Below are 7,229 nucleotides of genomic sequence, written 5' to 3'. Positions count from 1 at the left end.
TCTCTGCGTATATCTTTTGCCCATACTTTTATTGTGTTGCCTTTTTCTCTTATCCATATATAGGTTTACTATGATATGAATAATAATTCTTGTTATATACATAGCATATTTCCTTCCATTCAGTTTGCTTTAATTTTACTCATGCTGTTTGTAGTCCTAACATCGTGTAACCAAATTATCAATCAATATGACTTTTTTCCTTTCTTTGTCTTCTAATAACAATAATAGACTCTTCTTGGTTTTAAATACCACTTCAATTAATATTTATGAATGGTAAGAGGTAGAAATTTACTATCTCCTTCCAAATGGAAGGCCACTGATTCCAACATCTTTCACAGAAGCTGAATCATCTTGGTTTTCATGGACTGCGGTCACACCCATCTCTAAACTAGTCACTGTGGATGGGGTGACTGGATATGCTGATTGGCTCAAGTCAATCAAGGCAGCAACTGGAGTTGAAGATGGAGTTAGACCCCTCAACACACTTTAATAAGGCCAAATGAATCAGGAGTGATATCCAAAATAAATTTTGAAACCATTCCTAGTAGAAAGTACAATAAATGCTGGTTCCTTGAAGTTACTATTTCCAGGAAGCTCTACCTCTGGGTACTATCTCCTCTCTCAAGCAAAGCACTTGAGGGAAGATGCCTTCTTGCAAAGTTTAGAAACGTGCAATGGCAGCATCCTCAGTCACCACACCTTATTGGAGGGGCTGTTCTTTCCCACCCGGATATTCAAGACCTTTTAATCCCCACATCCCCTTTGAACTTTCAGTGCGTCCACTGCAGTGCTGCAATGAAGGTGAACTCAGGCAAGTAACAGAGCTCCCACAATCACTGGTGAGCATGTTTACTCCTGTGCCGCAATGGCTGTTCCACTGCCTCTTCCTTAGGCCGAAAAACCATCACCTGGGGAAGGTTTTGCCATTGTATTTAAATAACCAATTTCTAGCAGCCTGAAGGACAAGCAGAGGGAATGATTCTTGAGCCATATGAATGCAAATTTGGCCCATCCACCCTGTCTCCTTTTGCCCTTGAAGATAGTTCAAAATAACATAAAAGAGGAATTAAAATTCGGGCTGTTTACATTACCACCCAGACCTAGCTAGTACATTGAAAGCTAATCCCTCGCTGATGCTCTGTGGTCCAGAACAAACCGAGCTGCCCGACAATTTAAAAGCAGAATTTGTTTTTGTACTCTTTTAATATATAAAAGGACAGTATATGAAAATACTGCTTCTTTTTCCCTATAATAGAATCCTTACCTCAGCTCTAACTGCTTATTAAGTCCTTTTCAGCCTGCTGGTCCCTGCTAAGGCCCTATCTCGGCCCCTGTGCCCATGCCAAGGCCCTCTTACAGCCTCTGGGTGGCCCTTCCAAGGTCTTTGCCCTCAGGCCACAGCTTTAAGAGCCAACTACACCACTATAAAAACCTACCTGGCCCAATATATAAGCCTTTATAAACTGCGAAGATCAAAATGTCCTGCACACAGAACAAGACCCGAGGGCCACAGCCAGTCCCTTGCCACTCCAAAAGCCTCAGTCACTCCATGTGTAGTCATTGCTTCTCCCTAACTGTGCTCCTTGGTTCTTACATACCAATTTTCTGGCCAAATGCATCAAATGTTGGAACATTGACGGGGCACCCAGTAAAAAGCACTCTTCCTCCTTTTCTAAGTCCAAAACAAATCAATAAATAAACTAAAGGAATGGAGGAAGAAGGCCAAATTATTAGTTAATTCCTGGTGAAACTGGGTTGCAGGATAGAGCTTCAGAGGGGAGTCAGAAGAGTTTCCTGACACTAACCTGCAGAATAAGATGCCACAGTTCTGGTCCAAAGTCAGCTGGCCTCGCTGGGGGTGGGAGGGTCAGCCTGACTGTAGAGCAGACCTCGTGCTGGCTGGGTTCCAAAGAGGAGAGGGGACAGAAATGAGCTGAGCATGCCCACTTTATTTCCCCCAAATTTGCCCATTGAATAATGTCCTCCTCAGTTCAGGGTTAAGAAAGGGCAGAGAAGAGCCGGATATTCTACTAATGCAATTCCCTTCACCTGGAAGATCAGTGTTTGTTCAGTTCTTTTTTTTTAACTAGTAAAATACATGTATTATTTGGGTAATTAAATAACTTGATTTTTGTAAAACCAAGATGGTAGAAGCAGCTGCTTGGTGGGGTTGGGGTGCTGGTTATAATTTGGAAGTCCGAAGATACGATTTCTCAGGCATCATCAATTAGCATTAGTGGATGATTTCCCACTCTTTTAAACAGTTTTCTGTATGTCTTTATGAAAACACTTAAGTTCATACCATTATTAGCCATGCACTTAAAAACACGGTTCATAATTTGGAGCAAAATTTAAATAAATTTTTTTCTCAATCACAGAGACAATGTTTACAAAGTTCTCGGAGTCCTTCCATTGTTCCTCTGTTCTTTTCTTTCTATCAGGGCCTCACCCACGGGAGTCACATCCCACTTCCAGACTTGAACGAAATGGCCACATTGCAAGGTGTGAAATTAATTTCCTGAGTGGTCACACAGTGGCAAGATGACACTGCCTGGGAGTTCAGGAGATATAGCTCTGTGTAGGGTAAACCTTGACCAAAAGAAAGGACACAGGAGGAAGCAGGTAGATAAAAGACCTCTTCTTTCTTTCTTGAACTATTCTGAGGTGTAGCTTCTTCCTGCAACCTTTCTGAACAACTTTCTGAGTACTGAGCAAACAGGCCTGCTGAAAGACCTGCTATAGGAGAGACCACTTTGCATCCTTCCTTCCCTTTTTCCTCACTATTACCGCTGGAAACGGGGCTACGGTCTTTTTAGTCTCACCTTAAGGACAACCTCAGCGATTAATACATCCAATCTCCCACAAATATAACATTTACTGAGTGTTTCTTTAGGAAGGCAAAGAGAATACTGTATTACATTACACATTCTATAGGAAACCTTCCTTTTAAATATTCTTTGAGTTTCTTTCTCTTTCCTCAAAGGTTCTGTAGCTTATAGCTCATCCATCTTTACTTCCTCTTTTCTTCAATCTTCTTCTAAAATTTCCTTCCAAGTATTGCCCTCATTCTGTGGTGGGTAGAGCAATTTGGTCTCCTCTCGGCATTTTAATTCTCCTCACTGCCAATACCCTACTTAATTCAACAAAGGCCCTCTAGTGAGCTGAGTACACAAAGCATTCATTCTTCCTAGCAGACAAGAAGGGAGGTATTGCCAGTGCATCGTTTTAATACATTTTCCCTATGTCACACAGACATAAAACAAAATCTCAGGCAGGCAAGAAGTGAGGGGAAGAAATAGCTATATCAGGGTGAAGCAAATATGGGCTCTAGAAAGGCACAGTGTGTAATGATATCTGGTGAAGGGAAAGCAGATCAGGGAACGTGGTTCTCAAGGGAGGAGCAGACACCGCCTAAAACTGGGTTCAAATGAGGCCAAATTCCTGTGCAAGAGGAGACCAGGAGCTGGGAAAGGGTTTTCAGGAACACTGGGCACGGGCAAGAGGAATGCAGTTTAATACTCAGTAAATATTACACTCAATAAACACCCCTGCCAGTTTACTGCCAGAATCAGAACTGATCCTCCTGGCAATGACACTGATTTTGAAAATATTTTATTTATTTATTTTTAGAGAGAGGGGAAAAAATGAGAATGAGAGGGAGAGAAACATCACTTGGCTGCTTCTCGCACGCCCCCAACTGAGGACCTGACCTGCAACCCAGGCGTGTGCCCTGACTGGAAAGAGAATCCATGACCTTTCGGTTGGCAGGCTGGCACTCAATCCACTGAGCTACCCCAGCTGGGGCATGACACTCATTTTGAAGGCGGACAAATAGACTGCCTTTCTATAGTCCAGGGTGGAGGACCCAGGACACCAAGAAGTTCCCTATTCCTAATACAGTGTTTTCCCCTCATGCTTAAGAATAATACATTCAACTGATTAATATTAATTTTCTATTGCTGCTGTAACGAATTACCACAAACTTAGTGGCTTGAAACAATGAACTTGATAACTTGTAGTACCGTGGGTTAGAAGTCCAACAGGAGTCCGATTGGACTGATATCAGGGTGTTAATAGGGCTGATTCCCTTCTGGAGGCTCTAGAAGAGAATCCCCTTCCCGTTGTTTTCCAGTTTCTAGTGGCCCTCTTCCTTCCTTGGCTTGTGGCCCCTTTCTCCATCTTCACAGCCAGCAGGTTGAGTCCTCTCATCACTCCGACCTCTTCTGCTTTTCTCTTCCACTTTTTAGGACCCTTGTGATTACCTTGAATTTACTGGGATAATCCAAAAATATTCTCCCTATTTGAAGGTCAGCAAATCAGCAAACTTAAATTCCACCTGCAACCTGAACTCCCCTTTGCCATGTAACAACATATTCACAGACTTGGGGGATTAGGATGTGTACATCTTTGAGGAGCCCATATTCTGCCTACCACATGGCAATATAAGTACTATGGAGGAAAAACAAAGCAGGGATTGGGGAGAGGGAGTGACCATCCTTCCACAGCCATGTCTCCCCCTGACCACAGCTGGGGAAGGGTTTCTGTTTTTGCTTCTAAGGAGTCATTTGATTAGATGAGGCCCACCTGAATAAACCACAGATGTCTCTCCATCTCATGGTTCAATAATCACATATATAAAGACTCATTTGCCATGTAAAGTAATATATTAATACTTAGAGGTATATAGTAATTAGGATGTAGACATCTTTGGGGGGCCATTATTCTATATGTCACATTTTATCTATGATGGAATTTTCTAGACATCTAAGCTTGTCAGTGACTCTGAAATGTCCAACTGTTGCTCTGTCAAAAGCCCTTACAGAGGAGTCCACTTGTAGATATCATTATTTCAATTCAGTCAGAAATCAGAGGTTGAGATGGTTCACTTTTAGCTCCCTAGACTAGAAAAATGTGTGCATCTTTTTTTTTTCTCTCTCTTCTCTTGACTGGGAATTGAAGCAAAAGTATGGTGCCACCAGCACCACCAAGATACAAAAGAGTTACATCAGCCCAAATAACCCCTGGTGTTTCCTCCATGTAATCAACACATCTCACCCCAAATCCCTGGCAGCCACTGACCTGGTCTCCATCCCTTTACTTTTGCCTTTCTGAGAAGGCCATATGGTTTGCAGTCTTTGGGGTTTGGCTTCTTGGACTGACCAACATGCACTTGAGATTCGCTCAAACTATTGGGTATATCAATAGTTTTTCCCTTTTAATTGTTGAGTCATAGTCCATCATATGGATATACCTCAGTTTATCCATTCAGTTGTTGATGGACATTTGGGTTTCCAGTATTTGGTGATAACTAATAAAGCTGCAATAAACATTCATGTACAGTTTGTGCGAATTTAATTTTTCATTTATCTTGGGTAAACATCTAGGTTTACTAGGTCACATGATAAGGGCATGTTTATTTTACAAGAAATTGCCAAACTCTTTTCCAAAGTACCACTTTTCATTCATACCAGCAATATATGAGAGTTCCAGTTGTTCTTAATCCTTGCCAACAGCATTTAATATTATCAGTTATGTTTTGTTTTAGTTTGGTTCGATTTGGGTTGGGTTTTTAGTCATTCTAATAGGCATGTGGTATTATCTCATTGTGGTTTGAATTTGCAATTCCCTAATTACCAATGATGTTAAACATACATTTTTGTACTTATGTGTCATACATAGGACGTCTGTCCAGAAAAAGTCCAGCTATTGTTAATTTAATGAGAATGGTTTGCACAACATTGATATAACCTAGCAGCCCAGGAAAGTGGACTGGAATGAGCATGTGAACAGTGACATCTTTACTGTACTAGGCACTACTGGCGGTAGACACCATTGAAAGAGCATGTGCACTGTGTGGCTGCCACATTCAAAATGACTGAGCAAGCAGAGCAACAAATCTGCATGAAATTTTGCGTTAGGCTTTAACATTCCTCCATGGAAACTATTTGGATGATTCAGAAGGCCCCAGCTATGGGCAACTGGTGACTGGCAGCTTCATCTCGACAATGCACCCACACATGCATCATGTCTGGTGCAGCTTTTTGGCAAAACATCAAGTCACCCAGGTGACTCAGATCCCCTACAGCACAGATTTGATGCCCTGCAACTTCTGGCTTTTCCCAAAACTAAAATCACCTTTGAAAAGGAATAGATTTCAGACCATTGATCAGATTCAGGAAAACACAACGGGGCAGCTGATGGCAATCGGGAGAACTGTGTGAGGCCCCAAGGTGCCTACTTTGAAAGGGACTGAGGCATCGTTGTCCTCTGTACAATGTTTTTTGTATCTTGTATCTTATCTTCTTCAGTAAATGTCTCTATTTTTCATAGTACACGGCTGGATACCTTCTGGACGGACCTCGTATATCTTCTCTCATGAAGTATCTGTTCAAAATCTTTTGCCCATTTTTAATTGGGTTGTTTATTTTCTTATTAATAAGCTTTGAAAGTTCTTATAAATTCTGCATATAAGTCCTTTGTCAGATATGTGATTTGAAAATATTTCTCCTAGTCTGTGGCTTGTTTTTTCATTCTCTTAACAGCAAAATTTAAAAATTATGACCAAGTACAATTCATGATTTTTTTCTTTCACAGATAATGCTTTCAGTGTCATACCTAGGAACCCCTTCATTCAAGGTCACAAAGATTTTTTTCCCTATGTTTTCTTCTAGAAGTTTTATAGTTTTACATTTTACATTTACTTCTATGATCCATTCTGAGGTGATCTTTGCATAGGATGAAAAGTATTGGTTAAGGGTTTCTTTTTCCTTTGTATTTTTTTGCATATGGTTGTTATTCGTTCCAGCCACTTATTGAAAGGACTATCCTTCCTACAATGAATTGGTTTTGCATTTCTGGCCAAACATTGATTGATGATACATAAGTGGATCTATTTTTAGACTCTCTATTCTGTTCCATTGATCTTTGTATCTATCCTTTCAATAAACACCACTCTCTAGATTACATAGTACACATGCTCACTCAACAGCATCTACCACCCCTGGTACCTAGTACAGTGGAGACGTCATTGTTCACGCATGCACATTCCAGTCCACTCTCCTTGGCTGCCAGGTTATATTGATGTTGTGTAAACCATTCTCATTACATTAACAATGGCTGGACTTTTTCCAGACAGACCTCATACAGCGTATTTACCAGTTAAGTGGCAGTAGGCAACTGGTAGTGGAATCAAGGGTTCAGAGTTTCACTCATATCTGTCTCTAGACAGA

The sequence above is a fragment of the Furipterus horrens genome, unplaced genomic scaffold, assembly GCF_987537825.1.
Source record: "Furipterus horrens unplaced genomic scaffold, mFurHor1.1.pri manual_scaffold_4, whole genome shotgun sequence".
NCBI lineage: Eukaryota > Metazoa > Chordata > Mammalia > Chiroptera > Furipteridae > Furipterus > Furipterus horrens.
Note: the sequence above shows the minus strand (reverse complement) of the source record.